The sequence below is a fragment of the Garra rufa genome, chromosome 1 (assembly GCF_049309525.1).
Source record: "Garra rufa chromosome 1, GarRuf1.0, whole genome shotgun sequence".
Taxonomy (NCBI): domain Eukaryota; kingdom Metazoa; phylum Chordata; class Actinopteri; order Cypriniformes; family Cyprinidae; genus Garra; species Garra rufa.
The window spans coordinates 90559730-90578963 of NC_133361.1; the positions used below are offsets into that span (position 1 = coordinate 90559730).

At 52.5% G+C, this 19234-nt stretch overlaps 34 non-coding genes across 34 annotated transcripts; 13 read left to right on the forward strand and 21 right to left on the reverse strand.

The window, feature by feature from the left end:
• Positions 1–368: 368 nt before the first annotated feature.
• trnae-cuc (transfer RNA glutamic acid (anticodon CUC)) lies at positions 369–440 on the forward strand. The gene has a single exon. It is a non-coding gene; the product is annotated as a tRNA-Glu (tRNA).
• A 723-nt stretch (positions 441–1163) lies between these two features.
• On the reverse strand, positions 1164–1236 carry trnar-acg (transfer RNA arginine (anticodon ACG)). The gene has a single exon. It is a non-coding gene; the product is annotated as a tRNA-Arg (tRNA).
• A 296-nt stretch (positions 1237–1532) lies between these two features.
• trnay-gua (transfer RNA tyrosine (anticodon GUA)) lies at positions 1533–1619 on the reverse strand. The gene is given in 2 exon segments: positions 1533–1568; positions 1583–1619. It is a non-coding gene; the product is annotated as a tRNA-Tyr (tRNA).
• Positions 1620–1733: 114 nt separating this feature from the next.
• Positions 1734–1805, reverse strand: trnae-uuc (transfer RNA glutamic acid (anticodon UUC)). Its single transcript has one exon. It is a non-coding gene; the product is annotated as a tRNA-Glu (tRNA).
• A 636-nt stretch (positions 1806–2441) lies between these two features.
• Positions 2442–2513, forward strand: trnae-cuc (transfer RNA glutamic acid (anticodon CUC)). Its single transcript has one exon. It is a non-coding gene; the product is annotated as a tRNA-Glu (tRNA).
• A 921-nt stretch (positions 2514–3434) lies between these two features.
• On the forward strand, positions 3435–3506 carry trnae-cuc (transfer RNA glutamic acid (anticodon CUC)). The gene has a single exon. It is a non-coding gene; the product is annotated as a tRNA-Glu (tRNA).
• A 310-nt stretch (positions 3507–3816) lies between these two features.
• Positions 3817–3888, reverse strand: trnae-uuc (transfer RNA glutamic acid (anticodon UUC)). The gene has a single exon. It is a non-coding gene; the product is annotated as a tRNA-Glu (tRNA).
• Positions 3889–4385: 497 nt separating this feature from the next.
• Positions 4386–4457, forward strand: trnae-cuc (transfer RNA glutamic acid (anticodon CUC)). Its single transcript has one exon. It is a non-coding gene; the product is annotated as a tRNA-Glu (tRNA).
• A 723-nt stretch (positions 4458–5180) lies between these two features.
• Positions 5181–5253, reverse strand: trnar-acg (transfer RNA arginine (anticodon ACG)). The gene has a single exon. It is a non-coding gene; the product is annotated as a tRNA-Arg (tRNA).
• A 296-nt stretch (positions 5254–5549) lies between these two features.
• On the reverse strand, positions 5550–5636 carry trnay-gua (transfer RNA tyrosine (anticodon GUA)). The gene is given in 2 exon segments: positions 5550–5585; positions 5600–5636. It is a non-coding gene; the product is annotated as a tRNA-Tyr (tRNA).
• Positions 5637–5750: 114 nt separating this feature from the next.
• Positions 5751–5822, reverse strand: trnae-uuc (transfer RNA glutamic acid (anticodon UUC)). The gene has a single exon. It is a non-coding gene; the product is annotated as a tRNA-Glu (tRNA).
• A 917-nt stretch (positions 5823–6739) lies between these two features.
• Positions 6740–6812, reverse strand: trnar-acg (transfer RNA arginine (anticodon ACG)). The gene has a single exon. It is a non-coding gene; the product is annotated as a tRNA-Arg (tRNA).
• Positions 6813–7309: 497 nt separating this feature from the next.
• Positions 7310–7381, reverse strand: trnae-uuc (transfer RNA glutamic acid (anticodon UUC)). The gene has a single exon. It is a non-coding gene; the product is annotated as a tRNA-Glu (tRNA).
• A 497-nt stretch (positions 7382–7878) lies between these two features.
• On the forward strand, positions 7879–7950 carry trnae-cuc (transfer RNA glutamic acid (anticodon CUC)). The gene has a single exon. It is a non-coding gene; the product is annotated as a tRNA-Glu (tRNA).
• A 724-nt stretch (positions 7951–8674) lies between these two features.
• Positions 8675–8747, reverse strand: trnar-acg (transfer RNA arginine (anticodon ACG)). Its single transcript has one exon. It is a non-coding gene; the product is annotated as a tRNA-Arg (tRNA).
• Positions 8748–8862: 115 nt separating this feature from the next.
• On the forward strand, positions 8863–8934 carry trnae-cuc (transfer RNA glutamic acid (anticodon CUC)). Its single transcript has one exon. It is a non-coding gene; the product is annotated as a tRNA-Glu (tRNA).
• A 109-nt stretch (positions 8935–9043) lies between these two features.
• On the reverse strand, positions 9044–9130 carry trnay-gua (transfer RNA tyrosine (anticodon GUA)). Its single transcript is given in 2 exon segments — positions 9044–9079; positions 9094–9130. It is a non-coding gene; the product is annotated as a tRNA-Tyr (tRNA).
• Positions 9131–9244: 114 nt separating this feature from the next.
• trnae-uuc (transfer RNA glutamic acid (anticodon UUC)) lies at positions 9245–9316 on the reverse strand. The gene has a single exon. It is a non-coding gene; the product is annotated as a tRNA-Glu (tRNA).
• Positions 9317–9857: 541 nt separating this feature from the next.
• On the forward strand, positions 9858–9929 carry trnae-cuc (transfer RNA glutamic acid (anticodon CUC)). The gene has a single exon. It is a non-coding gene; the product is annotated as a tRNA-Glu (tRNA).
• Positions 9930–10232: 303 nt separating this feature from the next.
• Positions 10233–10304, reverse strand: trnae-uuc (transfer RNA glutamic acid (anticodon UUC)). Its single transcript has one exon. It is a non-coding gene; the product is annotated as a tRNA-Glu (tRNA).
• Positions 10305–10828: 524 nt separating this feature from the next.
• On the forward strand, positions 10829–10900 carry trnae-cuc (transfer RNA glutamic acid (anticodon CUC)). The gene has a single exon. It is a non-coding gene; the product is annotated as a tRNA-Glu (tRNA).
• Positions 10901–11629: 729 nt separating this feature from the next.
• Positions 11630–11702, reverse strand: trnar-acg (transfer RNA arginine (anticodon ACG)). Its single transcript has one exon. It is a non-coding gene; the product is annotated as a tRNA-Arg (tRNA).
• Positions 11703–11817: 115 nt separating this feature from the next.
• Positions 11818–11889, forward strand: trnae-cuc (transfer RNA glutamic acid (anticodon CUC)). Its single transcript has one exon. It is a non-coding gene; the product is annotated as a tRNA-Glu (tRNA).
• A 109-nt stretch (positions 11890–11998) lies between these two features.
• On the reverse strand, positions 11999–12085 carry trnay-gua (transfer RNA tyrosine (anticodon GUA)). Its single transcript is given in 2 exon segments — positions 11999–12034; positions 12049–12085. It is a non-coding gene; the product is annotated as a tRNA-Tyr (tRNA).
• A 114-nt stretch (positions 12086–12199) lies between these two features.
• On the reverse strand, positions 12200–12271 carry trnae-uuc (transfer RNA glutamic acid (anticodon UUC)). The gene has a single exon. It is a non-coding gene; the product is annotated as a tRNA-Glu (tRNA).
• A 2011-nt stretch (positions 12272–14282) lies between these two features.
• On the reverse strand, positions 14283–14354 carry trnae-uuc (transfer RNA glutamic acid (anticodon UUC)). The gene has a single exon. It is a non-coding gene; the product is annotated as a tRNA-Glu (tRNA).
• A 524-nt stretch (positions 14355–14878) lies between these two features.
• On the forward strand, positions 14879–14950 carry trnae-cuc (transfer RNA glutamic acid (anticodon CUC)). Its single transcript has one exon. It is a non-coding gene; the product is annotated as a tRNA-Glu (tRNA).
• A 723-nt stretch (positions 14951–15673) lies between these two features.
• Positions 15674–15746, reverse strand: trnar-acg (transfer RNA arginine (anticodon ACG)). The gene has a single exon. It is a non-coding gene; the product is annotated as a tRNA-Arg (tRNA).
• A 297-nt stretch (positions 15747–16043) lies between these two features.
• trnay-gua (transfer RNA tyrosine (anticodon GUA)) lies at positions 16044–16130 on the reverse strand. Its single transcript is given in 2 exon segments — positions 16044–16079; positions 16094–16130. It is a non-coding gene; the product is annotated as a tRNA-Tyr (tRNA).
• Positions 16131–16244: 114 nt separating this feature from the next.
• Positions 16245–16316, reverse strand: trnae-uuc (transfer RNA glutamic acid (anticodon UUC)). The gene has a single exon. It is a non-coding gene; the product is annotated as a tRNA-Glu (tRNA).
• A 620-nt stretch (positions 16317–16936) lies between these two features.
• Positions 16937–17008, forward strand: trnae-cuc (transfer RNA glutamic acid (anticodon CUC)). Its single transcript has one exon. It is a non-coding gene; the product is annotated as a tRNA-Glu (tRNA).
• Positions 17009–17929: 921 nt separating this feature from the next.
• On the forward strand, positions 17930–18001 carry trnae-cuc (transfer RNA glutamic acid (anticodon CUC)). The gene has a single exon. It is a non-coding gene; the product is annotated as a tRNA-Glu (tRNA).
• Positions 18002–18311: 310 nt separating this feature from the next.
• Positions 18312–18383, reverse strand: trnae-uuc (transfer RNA glutamic acid (anticodon UUC)). Its single transcript has one exon. It is a non-coding gene; the product is annotated as a tRNA-Glu (tRNA).
• Positions 18384–18880: 497 nt separating this feature from the next.
• trnae-cuc (transfer RNA glutamic acid (anticodon CUC)) lies at positions 18881–18952 on the forward strand. Its single transcript has one exon. It is a non-coding gene; the product is annotated as a tRNA-Glu (tRNA).
• Positions 18953–19234: the final 282 nt, after the last annotated feature.

A 19234-nucleotide genomic window follows, 5' to 3' on the forward strand; every position in this document is an offset into this window, starting at 1 on the left:
TGTCAAGGTACAGAAATGAAAAAATCATGAGATTAGCAATGAAACTGAGACGCGGTTTTAAACGGATAAGTTGCTGATTACCGGCTAGTTCGGATTTCATTTCGTGTCCAACTTTTTCTCAAAGCCTGGGTGGCACGTAGGAATATCAAAACCAAACTGCATTATGCAAAAAGTGTAGCGCAAGCCAGCCAGGAGTCGAACCTAGAATCTTCTGATCCGTAGTCAGACGAGTTATCCATTGCGCCACTGGCCCACCGACTGGGTGACCTCGTGCTTGCGCCCGACTTGTTGGTTTTCGACGTGACAGAAGCCTGTATTGCTGTCTGCTTGTTCTCATGCTATTAGCAGGCCAGCACCAGATCAGCCCTTTCCTGGTGGTCTAGTGGTTAGGATTCGGCGCTCTCACCGCCGCGGCCCGGGTTCGATTCCCGGTCAGGGAACTCTCTTTTGCCCCCCTCCCCCCTAACGGCGGACTGTGAAATCAAGCTCTGCTGGGCGCTTTCAGAAGGCCGGCCCCCCCAAAAAAGGTGGGCACATGAAAAAACAACCTCCTTCGAGCCAGCGACCTAAGGATTGCCAACGCTTCACCTACAGTCCTCCGCTCTACCAGCTGAGCTATCGAAGGCACGGGTCTGTAGGGTTTGTAGGGTCACAACCTCTGCCTATTAGGTTTCTGCAGCTCGACTGCTGGCCAAAAAACGGCCTTCGACGCAGGAAGACGTGCGGCCCGTTCGAAGAGGGAAGCAAAGAGGAGCCCGCCTTCCCATACCGGGAGTCAAACCCGGGCCACCTGGGTGAAAACCAAGAATCCTGACCGCTAGACCATATTGGAACTGGTCAGTGGAAGCCTTGTCCGGGTAAAAAAAAAGATTCCAAAAATAGTCACGCATTGGAAAAGACAAGCGTGGTCTTGCATTGTAACCGTTATCTCAAGGAAAAACAGCCTATCGCCGGTCTGTCAAGGTACAGAAATGAAAAAATCATGAGATTAGCAATGAAACTGAGACGCGGTTTTAAACGGATAAGTTGCTGATTAACGGCTAGTTCGGATTTCATTTCGTGTCCAACTTTTTCTCAAAGCCTGGGTGGCACGTAGGAATAGGGCAACAATTCGGCAAGCCCGTGACATCAAAACCAAACTGCATTACGCAAAAAGTGTAGCGCGAGCCAGCCAGGAGTCGAACCTAGAATCTTCTGATCCGTAGTCAGACGCGTTATCCATTGCGCCACTGGCCCACCGACTGGGGGACCTCGTGCTTGCGACCGACTTGTTGGTATTCGACGTGACAGAAGCCTGTATTGCTGTCTGCTTGTTCTCATGCTATTAGCAGGCCAGCACCTAATCAGCCCTTCCCTGGTGGTCTAGTGGTTAGGATTCGGCGCTCTCACCACCGCGGCCCGGGTTCGATTCCCGGACCGGGAACTCTCTTTTGCCCCCCTTCCCCCCAACGGCGGACTGTGAAATCAAGCTCTGCTGGGCGCTTTCAGAAGGCCGGCCCCCCCAAAAAAGGTGGGCACATGAAAAAACAACCTCCTTCGAGCCGGAGTCGAACCAGCGACCTAAGGATTGCCAACACTTCACCTACAGTCCTCCGCTCTACCAGCTGAGCTATCGAAGGCACGGGTCTGTGGGGTCACAACCTCTGCCTATTAGGTTTCTGCAGCTCGACTGCTGGCCAAAAAACGGCCTTCGACGCAGGAAGACGTGCGGCCCCTTCGAAGAGGAGCCCGCCTTCCCATGCCGGGAGTCGAACCCGGGCCACCTGGGTGAAAACCAGGAATCCTGACCGCTAGACCATATGGAAACTGGTCAGTGGAAGCCTTGTCCAGGGAAAAAAAAAGATTCCAAAAATAGTCACGCCACGCATTCGAAAAAACAAGTGAGGTCTTGCATTGTAACCGTTATCTCAAGGAAAAACAGCCTATCGCCGGTCTGTCAAGGTACAGAAATGAAAAAATCATGAGATTAGCAATGAAACTGAGACGCGGTTTTAACCGGATAAGTTGCTAATTATTGGCTAGTTCGGATTTCATTTCGTGTCCAACTTTTTCTCAAAGCCTGGGTGACACGTAGGAATAGGGCAACGATTCTGCAAGCCCGTGACATCAAAACCAAACTGCATTATGCAAAAAGCGTAGCGCGAGCCAGCCAGAAGTCGAACCTAGAATCTTCTGATCCGTAGTCAGACACTTTATCCATTGCGCCACTGGCCCACCGACTGGGGTCCCTCGTGCTTGCGCCCAACTTGTTGGTTTTCGACGTGACAGAAGCCTGTATTGCTGTCTGCTTGTTCTTGTGCTATTAGCAGGCCAGCATCAGATCAGCCCAGCATCAGATCAGCCCAGCATCAGATCAGCCCAGCATCAGATCAGCCCAGCATCAGATCAGCCCAGCATCAGATCAGCCCAGCATCAGATCAGCCCAGCATCAGATCAGCCCTTCCGTGGTGGTCTAGTGGTTAGGATTCGGCGCTCTCACCGCCGCGGCCCGGGTTCGATTCCCGGTCAGGGAACTCTCTTTTGCCCCCCTCCCCCCCAACGGCGGACTGTGAAATCAAGCTCTGCTGGGGGCTTTCAGAAGGCCGGCCCCCCCCCCAAAAAAAGGTGGGCATATGAAAAAACAACCTCCTTCGAGCCGGAGTCGAACCAGCGACATAATGATTGCCAACGCTTCACCTACAGTCCTCCGCTCTACCAGCTGAGCTATCGAAGCACGGCTATGTGGGGTCACAACCTCTTCCTATTAGGTTTCTGCAGCTCGACTGCTGGCCAAAAAACGGCCTTCGACGCAGGAAGACGTGCGGCCCGTTCGAAGAGGGAAGCAAAGAGGAGCCCGCCTTCCCATACCGGGAGTCAAACCCGGGCCACCTGGGTGAAAACCAAGAATCCTGACCGCTAGACCATATTGGAACTGGTCAGTGGAATCCTTGTCGGGGTAAAAAAAAAGATTCCAAAAATAGTCACGCCACGCATTGGAAAAGACAAGCGTGGTCTTGCATTGTAACCGTTATCTCAAGGAAAAACAGCCTATCGCCGGTCTGTCAAGGTGCAGAAATGAAAAAATCATGAGATTAGCAATGAAACTGAGACGCGGTTTTAAACGGATAAGTTGCTGATTAACGGCTAGTTCGGATTTCATTTCGTGTCCAACTTTTTCTCAAAGCCTGGGTGGCACGTAGGAATAGGGCAACAATTCGGCAAGCCCGTGACATCAAAACCAAACTGCATTACGCAAAAAGTGTAGCGCAAGGCAGCCAGGAGTCGAACCTAGAATCTTCTGATCCGTAGTCAGACGCGTTATCCATTGCGCCACTGGCCCACCGACTGGGGGACCTCGTGCTTGCGCCCGACTTGTTGGTTTTCGACGTGACAGAAGCCTGTATTGCTGTCTGCTTGTTCTCATGCTATTAGCAGGCCAGCACCAGATCAGCCCTTCCCTGGTGGTCTAGTGGTTAGGATTCGGCGCTCTCACCGCCGCGGCCCGGGTTCAATTCCCGGTCAGGGAACTCTCTTTTGCCCCCCTTCCCCCCAACGGCGGACTGTGAAATCAAGCTCTGCTGGGCGCTTTCAGAAGACCGGCCCCCCCAAAAAAGGTGGGCACATGAAAAAACAACCTCCTTCGAGCCGGAGTCGAACCAGCGACATAAGGATTGCCAACGCTTCACCTACAGTCCTCCGCTCTACCAGCTGAGCTATCGAAGGCACGGGTCTGTGGGGTCACAACCTCTGCCTATTAGGTTTCTGCAGCTCGACTGCTGGCCAAAAAACGGCCTTCGACGCAGGAAGACGTGCGGCCCCTTCAAAGAGGAGCCCGCCTTCCCATACCGGGAGTCGAACCCGGGCCACCTGGGTGAAAACCAAGAATCCTGACCGCTAGACCATATTGGAACTGGTCAGTGGAATCCTTGTCCGGGTAAAAAAAAAGATTCCAAAAATAGTCACGCCACGCATTGGAAAAGACAAGCGTGGTCTTGCATTGTAACCGTTATCTCAAGGAAAAACAGCCTATCGCCGGTCTGTCAAGGTACAGAAATGAAAAAATCATGAGATTAGCAATGAAACTGAGACGCGGTTTTAAACGGATAAGTTGCTGATTACCGGCTAGTTCGGATTTCATTTCGTGTCCAACTTTTTCTCAAAGCCTGGGTGGCACGTAGGAATATCAAAACCAAACTGCATTATGCAAAAAGTGTAGCGCAAGCCAGCCAGGAGTCGAACCTAGAATCTTCTGATCCGTAGTCAGACGAGTTATCCATTGCGCCACTGGCCCACCGACTGGGTGACCTCGTGCTTGCGCCCGACTTGTTGGTTTTCGACGTGACAGAAGCCTGTATTGCTGTCTGCTTGTTCTCATGCTATTAGCAGGCCAGCACCAGATCAGCCCTTTCCTGGTGGTCTAGTGGTTAGGATTCGGCGCTCTCACCGCCGCGGCCCGGGTTCGATTCCCGGTCAGGGAACTCTCTTTTGCCCCCCTCCCCCCTAACGGCGGACTGTGAAATCAAGCTCTGCTGGGCGCTTTCAGAAGGCCGGCCCCCCCAAAAAAGGTGGGCACATGAAAAAACAACCTCCTTCGAGCCAGCGACCTAAGGATTGCCAACGCTTCACCTACAGTCCTCCGCTCTACCAGCTGAGCTATCGAAGGCACGGGTCTGTAGGGTTTGTAGGGTCACAACCTCTGCCTATTAGGTTTCTGCAGCTCGACTGCTGGCCAAAAAACGGCCTTCGACGCAGGAAGACGTGCGGCCCGTTCGAAGAGGGAAGCAAAGAGGAGCCCGCCTTCCCATACCGGGAGTCAAACCCGGGCCACCTGGGTGAAAACCAAGAAACCTGACCGCTAGACCATATTGGAACTGGTCAGTGGAAGCCTTGTCCGGGTAAAAAAAAAGATTCCAAAAATAGTCACGCATTGGAAAAGACAAGCGTGGTCTTGCATTGTAACCGTTATCTCAAGGAAAAACAGCCTATCGCCGGTCTGTCAAGGTACAGAAATGAAAAAATCATGAGATTAGCAATGAAACTGAGACGCGGTTTTAAACGGATAAGTTGCTGATTAACGGCTAGTTCGGATTTCATTTCGTGTCCAACTTTTTCTCAAAGCCTGGGTGGCACGTAGGAATAGGGCAACAATTCGGCAAGCCCGTGACATCAAAACCAAACTGCATTACGCAAAAAGTGTAGCGCGAGCCAGCCAGGAGTCGAACCTAGAATCTTCTGATCCGTAGTCAGACGCGTTATCCATTGCGCCACTGGCCCACCGACTGGGGGATCTCGTGCTTGCGCCCGACTTGTTGGTATTCGACGTGACAGAAGCCTGTATTGCTGTCTGCTTGTTCTCATGCTATTAGCAGGCCAGCACCTAATCAGCCCTTCCCTGGTGGTCTAGTGGTTAGGATTCGGCGCTCTCACCACCGCGGCCCGGGTTCGATTCCCGGACAGGGAACTCTCTTTTGCCCCCCTTCCCCCCAACGGCGGACTGTGAAATCAAGCTCTGCTGGGCGCTTTCAGAAGGCCGGCCCCCCCAAAAAAGGTGGGCACATGAAAAAACAACCTCCTTCGAGCCGGAGTCGAACCAGCGACCTAAGGATTGCCAACACTTCACCTACAGTCCTCCGCTCTACCAGCTGAGCTATCGAAGGCACGGGTCTGTGGGGTCACAACCTCTGCCTATTAGGTTTCTGCAGCTCGACTGCTGGCCAAAAAACGGCCTTCGACGCAGGAAGACGTGCGGCCCCTTCGAAGAGGAGCCCGCCTTCCCATACCGGGAGTCGAACCCGGGCCACCTGGGTGAAAACCAGGAATCCTGACCGCTAGACCATATGGAAACTGGTCAGTGGAAGCCTTGTCCAGGGAAAAAAAAAGATTCCAAAAATAGTCACGCCACGCATTCGAAAAAACAAGCGAGGTCTTGCATTGTAACCGTTATCTCAAGGAAAAACAGCCTATCGCCGGTCTGTCAAGGTACAGAAATGAAAAAATCATGAGATTAGCAATGAAACTGAGACGCGGTTTTAACCGGATAAGTTGCTGATTACCGGCTAGTTCGGATTTCATTTCGTGTCCAACTTTTTCTCAAAGCCTGGGTGGCACGTAGGAATATCAAAACCAAACTGCATTATGCAAAAAGTGTAGCGCAAGCCAGCCAGGAGTCGAACCTAGAATCTTCTGATCCGTAGTCAGACGAGTTATCCATTGCGCCACTGGCCCACCGACTGGGGGACCTCGTGCTTGCGCCCGACTTGTTGGTTTTCGACGTGACAGAAGCCTGTATTGCTGTCTGCTTGTTCTCATGCTATTAGCAGGCCAGCACCAGATCAGCCCTTCCCTGGTGGTCTAGTGGTTAGGATTCGGCGCTCTCACCGCCGCGGCCCGGGTTCGATTCCAAGAATCCTGACCGCTAGACCATATTGGAACTGGTCAGTGGAAGCCTTGTCCGGGTAAAAAAAAGATTCCAAAAATAGTCACGCATTGGAAAAGACAAGCGTGGTCTTGCATTGTAACCGTTATCTCAAGGAAAAACAGCCTATCGCCGGTCTGTCAAGGTACAGAAATGAAAAAATCATGAGATTAGCAATGAAACTGAGACGTGGTTTTAAACGGATAAGTTGCTGATTAACGGCTAGTTCGGATTTCATTTCGTGTCCAACTTTTTCTCAAAGCCTGGGTGGCACGTAGGAATAGGGCAACAATTCGGCAAGCCCGTGACATCAAAACCAAACTGCATTACGCAAAAAGTGTAGCGCGAGCCAGCCAGGAGTCGAACCTAGAATCTTCTGATCCGTAGTCAGACGCGTTATCCATTGCACCACTGGCCCACCGACTGGGGGACCTCGTGCTTGCGCCCGACATGTTGGTTTTCGACGTGACAGAAGCCTGTATTGCTGTCTGCTTGTTCTCATGCTATTAGCAGGCCAGCACCAGATCAGCCCTTCCCTGGTGGTCTAGTGTTTAGGATTCGGCGCTCTCACCGCCGCGGCCCGGGTTCGATTCCCGGTCAGGGAACTCTCTTTTGCCCCCCTTCCCCCCAACGGCGGACTGTGAAATCAAGCTCTGCTGGGCGCTTTCAGAAGGCCGGCCCCCCCAAAAAAGGTGGGCACATGAAAAAACAACCTCCTTCGAGCCGGAGTCGAACCAGCGACCTAAAGATTGCCAACGCTTCACCTACAGTCCTCCGCTCTACCAGCTGAGCTATCGAAGGCACGGGTCTGTGGGGTCACAACCTCTGCCTATTAGATTTCTGCAGCTCAACTGCTGGCCAAAAAACGGCCTTCGACGCAGGAAGACGTGCGGCCCCTTCGAAGAGGAGCCCGCCTTCCCATACCGGGAGTCGAACCCGGGCCACCTGGGTGAAAACCAAGAATCCTGACCGCTAGACCATATTGGAACTGGTCAGTGGAATCCTTGTCCGGGTAAAAAAAAAGATTCCAAAAATAGTCACGCCACGCATTGGAAAAGACAAGCGTGGTCTTGCATTGTAACCGTTATCTCAAGGAAAAACAGCCTATCGCCGGTCTGTCAAGGTACAGAAATGAAAAAATCATGAGATTAGCAATGAAACTGAGACGCGGTTTTAAACGGATAAGTTGCTGATTACCGGCTAGTTCGGATTTCATTTCGTGTCCAACTTTTTCTCAAAGCCTGGGTGGCACGTAGGAATATCAAAACCAAACTGCATTATGCAAAAAGTGTAGCGCAAGCCAGCCAGGAGTCGAACCTAGAATCTTCTGATCCGTAGTCAGACGAGTTATCCATTGCGCCACTGGCCCACCGACTGGGGGACCTCGTGCTTGCGCCTGACTTGTTGGTTTTCGACGTGACAGAAGCCTGTATTGCTGTCTGCTTGTTCTCATGCTATTAGCAGGCCAGCACCAGATCAGCCCTTCCCTGGTGGTCTAGTGGTTAGGATTCGGCGCTCTCACCGCCGCGGCCCGGGTTCGATTCCTGGTCAGGGAACTCTCTTTTGCCCCCCTCCCCCCTAACGGCGGACTGTGAAATCAAGCTCTGCTGGGCGCTTTCAGAAGGCCGGCCCCCCCAAAAAAGGTGGGCACATGAAAAAACAACTTCCTTCGAGCCGGAGTCGAACCAGCGACATAATGATTGCCAACGCTTCACCTACAGTCCTCCGCTCTACCAGCTGAGCTATCGAAGCACGGCTATGTGGGGTCACAACCTCTTCCTATTTGGTTTCTGCAGCTCGACTGCTGGCCAAAAAACGGCCTTCGACGCAGGAAGACGTGCGGCCCGTTCGAAGAGGGAAGCAAAGAGGAGCCCGCCTTCCCATACCGGGAGTCAAACCCGGGCCACCTGGGTGAAAACCAAGAATCCTGACCGCTAGACCATATTGGAACTGGTCAGTGGAATCCTTGTCCGGGTAAAAAAAAAGATTCCAAAAATAGTCACGCATTGGAAAAGACAAGCGTGGTCTTGCATTGTAACCGTTATCTCAAGGAAAAACAGCCTATCGCCGGTCTGTCAAGGTACAGAAATGAAAAAATCATGAGATTAGCAATGAAACTGAGACGCGGTTTTAAACGGATAAGTTGCTGATTAACGGCTAGTTCGGATTTCATTTCGTGTCCAACTTTTTCTCAAAGCCTGGGTGGCACGTAGGAATAGGGCAACAATTCGGCAAGCCCGTGACATCAAAACCAAACTGCATTACGCAAAAAGTGTAGCGCAAGCCAGCCAGGAGTCGAACCTAGAATCTTCTGATCCGTAGTCAGACGCGTTATCCATTGCGCCACTGGCCCACCGACTGGGGGACCTCGTGCTTGCGCCCGACTTGTTGGTATTCGACGTGACAGAAGCCTGTATTGCTGTCTGCTTGTTCTCATGCTATTAGCAGGCCAGCACCAAATCAGCCCTTCCCTGGTGGTCTAGTGGTTAGGATTCGGCGCTCTCACCGCCGCGGCCCGGGTTCGATTCCCGGTCAGGGAACTCTCTTTTGCCCCCCTCCCCCCTAACGGCGGACTGTGAAATCAAGCTCTGCTGGGCGCTTTCAGAAGGCCGGCCCCCCCAAAAAAGGTGGGCACATGAAAAAACAACCTCCTTCGAGCCGGAGTCGAACCAGCGACCTAAGGATTGCCAACGCTTCACCTACAGTCCTCCGCTCTACCAGCTGAGCTATCGAAGGCACGGGTCTGTGGGGTCACAACCTCTGCCTATTAGGTTTCTGCAGCTCGACTGCTGGCCAAAAAACGGCCTTCGACGCAGGAAGACGTGCGGCCCCTTCGAAGAGGAGCCCGCCTTCCCATACCGGGAGTCGAACCCGGGCCACCTGGTTGAAAACCAGGAATCCTGACCGCTAGACCATATGGAAACTGGTCAGTGGAAGCCTTGTCCGGGTAAAAAAAAAGATTCCAAAAATAGTCACGCCACGCATTCGAAAAAACAAGCGAGGTCTTGCATTGTAACCGTTATCTCAAGGAAAAACAGCCTATCGCCGGTCTGTCAAGGTACAGAAATGAAAAAATCATGAGATTAGCAATGAAACTGAGACGCGGTTTTAACCGGATAAGTTGCTAATTATTGGCTAGTTCGGATTTCATTTCGTGTCCAACTTTTTCTCAAAGCCTGGGTGACACGTAGGAATAGGGCAACGATTCTGCAAGCCCGTGACATCAAAACCAAACTGCATTATGCAAAAAGCGTAGCGCGAGCCAGCCAGAAGTCGAACCTAGAATCTTCTGATCCGTAGTCAGACGCTTTATCCATTGCGCCACTGGTCCACCGACTGGGGTCCCTCGTGCTTGCGCCCGACTTGTTGGTTTTCGACGTGACAGGAAGCCTGTATTGCTGTCTGCTTGTTCTTGTGCTATTAGCAGGCCAGCATCAGATCAGCCCAGCATCAGATCAGCCCTTCCCTGATGGTCTAGTGGTTAGGATTCGGCGCTCTCACCGCCGCGGCCTGGGTTCGATTCCCGGTCAGGGAACTCTCTTTTGCCCCCCTCCCCCCTAACGGCGGACTGTGAAATCAAGCTCTGCTGGGCGCTTTCAGAAGGCCGGCCCCCCCAAAAAAGGTGGGCACATGAAAAAACAACCTCCTTCGAGCCAGAGTCGAACCAGCGACCTAAGGATTGTCAACGCTTCACCTACAGTCCTCCGCTCTACCAGCTGAGCTATCGAAGGCACGGGCGTCACAACCTCTGCCTATTAGGTTTCTGCAGCTCGACTGCTGGCCAAAAAACGGCCTTCGACGCAGGAAAACGTGCGGCCCCTTCGAAGAGGAGCCCGCCTTCCCATACCGGGAGTCGAACCCGGGCCACCTGGTTGAAAACCAGGAATCCTGACCGCTAGACCATATGGAAACTGGTCAATGGAAGCCTTGTCCGGGTAAAAAAAAAGATTCCAAAAATAGTCACGCCACGCATTCGAAAAAACAAGCGAGGTCTTGCATTGTAACCGTTATCTCAAGGAAAAACAGCCTATCGCCGGTCTGTCAAGGTACAGAAATGAAAAAATCATGAGATTAGCAATGAAACTGAGACGCGGTTTTAACCGGATAAGTTGCTAATTATTGGCTAGTTCGGATTTCATTTCGTGTCCAACTTTTTCTCAAAGCCTGGGTGACACGTAGGAATAGGGCAACGATTCTGCAAGCCCGTGACATCAAAACCAAACTGCATTATGCAAAAAGCGTAGCGCGAGCCAGCCAGAAGTCGAACCTAGAATCTTCTGATCCGAAGTCAGACGCTTTATCCATTGCGCCACTGGTCCACCGACTGGGGTCCCTCGTGCTTGCGCCCGACTTGTTGGTTTTCGACGTGACAGAAGCCTGTATTGCTGTCTGCTTGTTCTCATGCTATTAGCAGGCCAACACCAGATCAGCCCTTCCCTGGTGGTCTAGTGGTTAGGATTCGGCGCTCTCACCGCCGCGGCCCGGGTTCGATTCCCGGTCAGGGAACTCTCTTTTGCCCCCCTCCCCCCTAACAGCGGACTGTGAAATCAAGCTCTGCTGGGCGCTTTCAGAAGGCCGGCCCCCCCAAAAAAGGTGGGCACATGAAAAAACAACCTTCTTCGAGCCAGAGTCGAACCAGCGACATAATGATTGCCAACGCTTCACCTACAGTCCTCCGCTCTACCAGCTGAGCTATTGAAGCACGGCTATGTGGGGTCACAATCTCTTCCTATTAGGTTTCTGCAGCTCGACTGCTGGCCAAAAAACGGCCTTCGACGCAGGAAGACGTGCGGCCCGTTCGAAGAGGGAAGCAAAGAGGAGCCCGCCTTCCCATACCGGGAGTCAAACCCGGGCCACCTGGGTGAAAACCAAGAATCCTGACCGCTAGACCATATTGGAACTGGTCAGTGGAAGCCTTGTCCGGGTAAAAAAAAAGATTCCAAAAATAGTCACGCCACGCATTGGAAAAGACAAGCGTGGTCTTGCATTGTAACCGTTATCTCAAGGAAAAACAGCCTATCGCCGGTCTGTCAAGGTACAGAAATGAAAAAATCATGAGATTAGCAATGAAACTGAGACGCGGTTTTAAACGGATAAGTTGCTGATTAACGGCTAGTTCGGATTTCATTTCGTGTCCAACTTTTTCTCAAAGCCTGGGTGGCACGTAGGAATAGGGCAACAATTCGGCAAGCCCGTGACATCAAAACCAAACTGCATTACGCAAAAAGTGTAGCGCGAGCCAGCCAGGAGTCGAACCTAGAATCTTCTGATCCGTAGTCAGACGCGTTATCCATTGCGCCACTGGCCCACCATCTGGGGGACCTCGTGCTTGCGCCCGACTTGTTGGTTTTCGACGTGACAGAAGTCTGTATTGCTGTCTGCTTGTTCTCATGCTATTAGCAGGTCAGCACCAGATCAGCCCTTCCCTGGTGGTCTAGTGGTTAGGATTCGGCGCTCTCACCGCCGCGGCCAGGGTTCGATTCCCGGTCAGGGAACTCTCTTTTGCCCCCCTTCCCCCCAACGACGGACTGTGAAATCAAGCTCTGCTGGGTGCTTTCAGAAGGCCGCCCCCCCCAAAAAAGATGGGCACATGAAAAAACAACCTCCTTCGAGCCGGAGTCGAACCAGCGACCTAAGGATTGCCAACGCTTCACCTACAGTCCTCCGCTCTACCAGCTGAGCTATCGAAGGCACGGGTCTGTGGGGTCACAACCTCTGCCTATTAGGTTTCTGCAGCTCGACTGCTGGCCAAAAAACGGCCTTCGACGCAGGAAGACGTGCGGCCCATTCGAAGAGGAGCCCGCCTTCCCATACCGGGAGTCGAACCCGGGCCACCTGGGTGAAAACCAGGAATCCTGACCGCTAGACCATATGGGAACTGGTCAGTGGAAGCCTTGTCCGGGTAAAAAAAAAGATTCCAAAAATAGTCACGCCACGCATTCGAAAAAACAAGCGAGGTCTTGCATTGTAACCGTTATCTCAAGGAAAAACAGCCTATCGCCAGTCTGTCAAGGTACAGAAATGAAAAAATCATGAGATTAGCAATGAAACTGAGACGCGGTTTTAACCGGATAAGTTGCTGATTATTGGCTAGTTCGGATTTCATTTTGTGTCCAACTTTTTCTCAAAGCCTGGGTGGCACGTAGGAATAGGGCAACAATTCGGCAAGCCCGTGACATCAAAACCAAACTGCATTACGCAAAAAGTGTAGCGCGAGCCAGCCAGGAGTCGAACCTAGAATCTTCTGATCCGTAGTCAGACGCTTTATCCATTGCGCCACTGGCCCACCGACTGGGGTCCCTCGTGCTTGCACCCAACTTGTTGGTTTTCGACGTGACAGAAGCCTGTATTGCTGTCTGCTTGTTCTTGTGCTATTAGCAGGCCAGCATCAGATCAGCCCAGCGTCAGATCAGCCCAGCGTCAGATCAGCCCAGCGTCAGATCAGCCCAGCGTCAGATCAGCCCAGCGTCAGATCAGCCCAGCATCAGATCAGCCCAGCATCAGATCAGCCCTTCCCTGGTGGTCTAGTGTTTAGGATTCGGCGCTCTCACCGCCGCGGCCCGGGTTCGATTCCCGGTCAGGGAACTCTCTTTTGCCCCCCTCCCCCCCAACGGCGGACTGTGAAATTAAGCTCTGCTGGGGGCTTTCAGAAGGCCGGCCCCCCCCCCAAGAAAAGGTGGGCACATGAAAAAACAACTTCCTTCGAGCCGGAGTCGAACCAGCGACATAATGATTGCCAACGCTTCACCTACAGTCCTCCGCTCTACCAGCTGAGCTATCGAAGCACGGCTATGTGGGGTCACAACCTCTTCCTATTTGGTTTCTGCAGCTCGACTGCTGGCCAAAAAACGGCCTTCGACGCAGGAAGACGTGCGGCCCGTTCGAAGAGGGAAGCAAAGAGGAGCCCGCCTTCCCATACCGGGAGTCAAACCCGGGCCACCTGGGTGAAAACCAAGAATCCTGACCGCTAGACCATATTGGAACTGGTCAGTGGAATCCTTGTCCGGGTAAAAAAAAAGATTCCAAAAATAGTCACGCCACGCATTGGAAAAGACAAGCGTGGTCTTGCATTGTAACCGTTATCTCAAGGAAAAACAGCCTATCGCCGGTCTGTCAAGGTACAGAAATGAAAAAATCATGAGATTAGCAATGAAACTGAGACGCGGTTTTAAACGGATAAGTTGCTGATTACCGGCTAGTTCGGATTTCATTTCGTGTCCAACTTTTTCTCAAAGCCTGGGTGGCACGTAGGAATAGGGCAACAATTCGGCAAGCCCGTGACATCAAAACCAAACTGCATTACGCAAAAAGTGTAGCGCAAGCCAGCCAGGAGTCGAACCTAGAATCTTCTGATCCGTAGTCAGACGAGTTATCCATTGCGCCACTGGCCCACCGACTGGGGGACCTCGTGCTTGCGCCCGACTTGTTGGTTTTCGACGTGACAGAAGCCTGTATTGCTGTCTGCTTGTTCTTGTGCTATTAGCAGGCCAGCATCAGATCAGCCCTTCCCTGGTGGTCTAGTGGTTAGGATTCAGCGCTCTCACCGCCGCGGCCCGGGTTCGATTCCCGTTCAGGGAACTCTCTTTTGCCCCCCTCCCCCCTAACGGCGGACTGTGAAATCAAGCTCTGCTGGGCGCTTTCAGAAGGCCGGCCCCCCCAAAAAAGGTGGGCACATGAAAAAACAACCTCCTTCGAGCCAGAGTCGAACCAGCGACCTAAGGATTGCCAACGCTTCACCTACAGTCCTCCGCTCTACCAGCTGAGCTATCGAAGGCACGGGTCTGTGGGGTCACAACCTCTGCCTATTAGGTTTCTGCAGCTCGACTGCTGGCCAAAAAACGGCCTTCGACGCAGGAAGACGTGCGGCCCCTTCGAAGAGGAGCCCGCCTTCCCATACCGGGAGTCGAACCCGGGCCACCTGGTTGAAAACCAGGAATCCTGACCGCTAGACCATATGGAAACTGGTCAGTGGAAGCCTTGTCCGGGTAAAAAAAAAGATTCCAAAAATAGTCACGCCACGCATTCGAAAAAACAAGCGAGGTCTTGCATTGTAACCGTTATCTCAAGGAAAAACAGCCTATCGCCGGTCTGTCAAGGTACAGAAATGAAAAAATCATGAGATTAGCAATGAAACTGAGACGCGGTTTTAACCGGATAAGTTGCTGATTATTGGCTAGTTCGGATTTCATTTCGTGTCCAACTTTTTCTCAAAGCCTGGGTGACACGTAGGAATAGGGCAACGATTCTGCAAGCCCGTGACATCAAAACCAAACTGCATTATGCAAAAAGTGTAGCGCAAGCCAGCCAGGAGTCGAACCTAGAATCTTCTGATCCGTAGTCAGACGAGTTATCCATTGCGCCACTGGCCCACCGACTGGGTGACCTCGTGCTTGCGCCCGACTTGTTGGTTTTCGACGTGACAGAAGCCTGTATTGCTGTCTGCTTGTTCTCATGCTATTAGCAGGCCAGCACCAGATCAGCCCTTTCCTGGTGGTCTAGTGGTTAGGATTCGGCGCTCTCACCGCCGCGGCCCGGGTTCGATTCCCGGTCAGGGAACTCTCTTTTGCCCCCCTCCCCCCTAACGGCGGACTGTGAAATCAAGCTCTGCTGGGCGCTTTCAGAAGGCCGGCCCCCCCAAAAAAGGTGGGCACATGAAAAAACAACCTCCTTCGAGCCAGCGACCTAAGGATTGCCAACGCTTCACCTACAGTCCTCCGCTCTACCAGCTGAGCTATCGAAGGCACGGGTCTGTAGGGTTTGTAGGGTCACAACCTCTGCCTATTAGGTTTCTGCAGCTCGACTGCTGGCCAAAAAACGGCCTTCGACGCAGGAAGACGTGCGGCCCGTTCGAAGAGGGAAGCAAAGAGGAGCCCGCCTTCCCATACCGGGAGTCAAACCCGGGCCACCTGGGTGAAAACCAAGAATCCTGACCGCTAGACCATATTGGAACTGGTCAGTGGAAGCCTTGTCCGGGTAAAAAAAAAGATTCCAAAAATAGTCACGCATTGGAAAAGACAAGCGTGGTCTTGCATTGTAACCGTTATCTCAAGGAAAAACAGCCTATCGCCGGTCTGTCAAGGTACAGAAATGAAAAAATCATGAGATTAGCAATGAAACTGAGACGCGGTTTTAAACGGATAAGTTGCTGATTAACGGCTAGTTCGGATTTCATTTCGTGTCCAACTTTTTCTCAAAGCCTGGGTGGCACGTAGGAATAGGGCAACAATTCGGCAAGCCCGTGACATCAAAACCAAACTGCATTACGCAAAAAGTGTAGCGCGAGCCAGCCAGGAGTCGAACCTAGAATCTTCTGATCCGTAGTCAGACGCGTTATCCATTGCGCCACTGGCCCACCGACTGGGGGACCTCGTGCTTGCGACCGACTTGTTGGTATTCGACGTGACAGAAGCCTGTATTGCTGTCTGCTTGTTCTCATGCTATTAGCAGGCCAGCACCTAATCAGCCCTTCCCTGGTGGTCTAGTGGTTAGGATTCGGCGCTCTCACCACCGCGGCCCGGGTTCGATTCCCGGACCGGGAACTCTCTTTTGCCCCCCTTCCCCCCAACGGCGGACTGTGAAATCAAGCTCTGCTGGGCGCTTTCAGAAGGCCGGCCCCCCCCAAAAAAGGTGGGCACATGAAAAAACAACCTCCTTCGAGCCGGAGTCGAACCAGCGACCTAAGGATTGCCAACACTTCACCTACAGTCCTCCGCTCTACCAGCTGAGCTATCGAAGGCACGGGTCTGTGGGGTCACAACCTCTGCCTATTAGGTTTCTGCAGCTCGACTGCTGGCCAAAAAACGGCCTTCGACGCAGGAAGACGTGCGGCCCCTTCGAAGAGGAGCCCGCCTTCCCATGCCGGGAGTCGAACCCGGGCCACCTGGGTGAAAACCAGGAATCCTGACCGCTAGACCATATGGAAACTGGTCAGTGGAAGCCTTGTCCAGGGAAAAAAAAAGATTCCAAAAATAGTCACGCCACGCATTCGAAAAAACAAGTGAGGTCTTGCATTGTAACCGTTATCTCAAGGAAAAACAGCCTATCGCCGGTCTGTCAAGGTACAGAAATGAAAAAATCATGAGATTAGCAATGAAACTGAGACGCGGTTTTAACCGGATAAGTTGCTAATTATTGGCTAGTTCGGATTTCATTTCGTGTCCAACTTTTTCTCAAAGCCTGGGTGACACGTAGGAATAGGGCAACGATTCTGCAAGCCCGTGACATCAAAACCAAACTGCATTATGCAAAAAGCGTAGCGCGAGCCAGCCAGAAGTCGAACCTAGAATCTTCTGATCCGTAGTCAGACACTTTATCCATTGCGCCACTGGCCCACCGACTGGGGTCCCTCGTGCTTGCGCCCAACTTGTTGGTTTTCGACGTGACAGAAGCCTGTATTGCTGTCTGCTTGTTCTTGTGCTATTAGCAGGCCAGCATCAGATCAGCCCAGCATCAGATCAGCCCAGCATCAGATCAGCCCAGCATCAGATCAGCCCAGCATCAGATCAGCCCAGCATCAGATCAGCCCAGCATCAGATCAGCCCTTCCGTGGTGGTCTAGTGGTTAGGATTCGGCGCTCTCACCGCCGCGGCCCGGGTTCGATTCCCGGTCAGGGAACTCTCTTTTGCCCCCCTCCCCCCCAACGGTGGACTGTGAAATCAAGCTCTGCTGGGGGCTTTCAGAAGGCCGGCCCCCCCCCAAAAAAAAGGTGGGCATATGAAAAAACAACCTCCTTCGAGCCGGAGTCGAACCAGCGACATAATGATTGCCAACGCTTCACCTACAGTCCTCCGCTCTACCAGCTGAGCTATCGAAGCACGGCTATGTGGGGTCACAACCTCTTCCTATTAGGTTTCTGCAGCTCGACTGCTGGCCAAAAAACGGCCTTCGACGCAGGAAGACGTGCGGCCCGTTCGAAGAGGGAAGCAAAGAGGAGCCCGCCTTCCCATACCGGGAGTCAAACCCGGGCCACCTGGGTGAAAACCAAGAATCCTGACCGCTAGACCATATTGGAACTGGTCAGTGGAATCCTTGTCGGGGTAAAAAAAAAGATTCCAAAAATAGTCACGCCACGCATTGGAAAAGACAAGCGTGGTCTTGCATTGTAACCGTTATCTCAAGGAAAAACAGCCTATCGCCGGTCTGTCAAGGTGCAGAAATGAAAAAATCATGAGATTAGCAATGAAACTGAGACGCGGTTTTAAACGGATAAGTTGCTGATTAACGGCTAGTTCGGATTTCATTTCGTGTCCAACTTTTTCTCAAAGCCTGGGTGGCACGTAGGAATAGGGCAACAATTCGGCAAGCCCGTGACATCAAAACCAAACTGCATTACGCAAAAAGTGTAGCGCAAGGCAGCCAGGAGTCGAACCTAGAATCTTCTGATCCGTAGTCAGACGCGTTATCCATTGCGCCACTGGCCCACCGACTGGGGGACCTCGTGCTTGCGCCCGACTTGTTGGTTTTCGACGTGACAGAAGCCTGTATTGCTGTCTGCTTGTTCTCATGCTATTAGCAGGCCAGCACCAGATCAGCCCTTCCCTGGTGGTCTAGTGGTTAGGATTCGGCGCTCTCACCGCCGCGGCCCGGGTTCAATTCCCGGTCAGGGAACTCTCTTTTGCCCCCCTTCCCCCCAACGGCGGACTGTGAAATCAAGCTCTGCTGGGCGCTTTCAGAAGACCGGCCCCCCCAAAAAAGGTGGGCACATGAAAAAACAACCTCCTTCGAGCCGGAGTCGAACCAGCGACATAAGGATTGCCAACGCTTCACCTACAGTCCTCCGCTCTACCAGCTGAGCTATCGAAGGCACGGGTCTGTGGGGTCACAACCTCTGCCTATTAGGTTTCTGCAGCTCGACTGCTGGCCAAAAAACGGCCTTCGACGCAGGAAGACGTGCGGCCCCTTCAAAGAGGAGCCCGCCTTCCCATACCGGGAGTCGAACCCGGGCCACCTGGGTGAAAACCAAGAATCCTGACCGCTAGACCATATTGGAACTGGTCAGTGGAATCCTTGTCCGGGTAAAAAAAAAGATTCCAAAAATAGTCACGCCACGCATTGGAAAAGACAAGCGTGGTCTTGCATTGTAACCGTTATCTCAAGGAAAAACAGCCTATCGCCGGTCTGTCAAGGTACAGAAATGAAAAAATCATGAGATTAGCAATGAAACTGAGACGCGGTTTTAAACGGATAAGTTGCTGATTACCGGCTAGTTCGGATTTCATTTCGTGTCCAACTTTTTCTCAAAGCCTGGGTGGCACGTAGGAATATCAAAACCAAACTGCATTATGCAAAAAGTGTAGCGCAAGCCAGCCAGGAGTCGAACCTAGAATCTTCTGATCCGTAGTCAGACGAGTTATCCATTGCGCCACTGGCCCACCGACTGGGTGACCTCGTGCTTGCGCCCGACTTGTTGGTTTTCGACGTGACAGAAGCCTGTATTGCTGTCTGCTTGTTCTCATGCTATTAGCAGGCCAGCACCAGATCAGCCCTTTCCTGGTGGTCTAGTGGTTAGGATTCGGCGCTCTCACCGCCGCGGCCCGGGTTCGATTCCCGGTCAGGGAACTCTCTTTTGCCCCCCTCCCCCCTAACGGCGGACTGTGAAATCAAGCTCTGCTGGGCGCTTTCAGAAGGCCGGCCCCCCCAAAAAAGGTGGGCACATGAAAAAACAACCTCCTTCGAGCCAGCGACCTAAGGATAGCCAACGCTTCACCTACAGTCCTCCGCTCTACCAGCTGAGCTATCGAAGGCACGGGTCTGTAGGGTTTGTAGGGTCACAACCTCTGCCTATTAGGTTTCTGCAGCTCGACTGCTGGCCAAAAAACGGCCTTCGACGCAGGAAGACGT